Source organism: Halyomorpha halys, unplaced genomic scaffold, assembly GCF_000696795.3.
Source record: "Halyomorpha halys isolate HHAL.00 unplaced genomic scaffold, Hhal_1.1 Scaffold423.1, whole genome shotgun sequence".
Taxonomy (NCBI): domain Eukaryota; kingdom Metazoa; phylum Arthropoda; class Insecta; order Hemiptera; family Pentatomidae; genus Halyomorpha; species Halyomorpha halys.
Window position 1 is genome coordinate 766,132 of NW_027105827.1, and position 848 is coordinate 766,979.

General features: G+C 29.4%; 1 protein-coding gene across 2 annotated transcripts in view; it reads left to right on the forward strand.

The window, feature by feature from the left end:
• Positions 1-848, forward strand: part of tsr (Cofilin/actin-depolymerizing factor homolog tsr) — a 24,535-nt gene that overhangs the window by 21,612 nt on the left and 2,075 nt on the right. The window lies entirely within an intron of this gene.

The following is an 848-nucleotide window of genomic DNA, read 5'->3' on the forward strand; positions in this document are numbered from 1 at the left end:
TCTATTCATTTTCTTCTAAGCGAAAATTAAAGTTGAATCTTCTTCACAGGCATTAGCTCATTGTGGCATTGCCTGTAGCCCAATATATTCTACATAAACTGTCCAGTACATTAAAGGATAAAAATTAGTTATTAATGTCATACTTTTTTTATTATCTTAAATCACTATTTTTATATGTACCTTTCAGTGCTTGTCTTATTGGTTAAGACATTCTATAAGAAAAACATTAAATTATTTCCTGTTAGTGCAATTCTAATATAATAATTGATCTTAGCTCTAATGCAGATTTTCCCAGCTGGGGTTCCTCTAGCCTCTTCCAGTGATGCCATGATACAGTATAAAAAAAAAATACTAAATTTACTTAAGTACTTATATAACCGCTTAGTGCTTGATGAATTGAAATTTATTCAGTTGTTTCTATTCATTTTCTTCTAAGCGAAAATTAAAGTTGAATCTTCTTCACAGGCATTAGCTCATTGTGGCATTGCCTGTAGCCCAATATATTCTACATTAACTGTTAAGTATATTAAGGATAAAAAATAGATATTAATGTCATCTATTTTTTTATTATCTTAAATAACTATTTTTATATGTAGCTTTTAGTGGTTGTCTTATTGGTTAAGACATTCTATAAGAAAAACATAAAATTATTAGCTCTAATCCAGAGGTTCCCAGCTGGGGTTCCTCAACCCTCTTCCAGGGATGCCATGATACAGTATAAAAAAAATACTAAATTTACTTTAGTACTTATATACCGCTTAGTGCTTGATGAATTGAAATTTATTCAGTTGTTTCTATTCATTTTCTTCTAAGCGAAAATTAAAGTTGAATCTTCTTCACAGGCATTA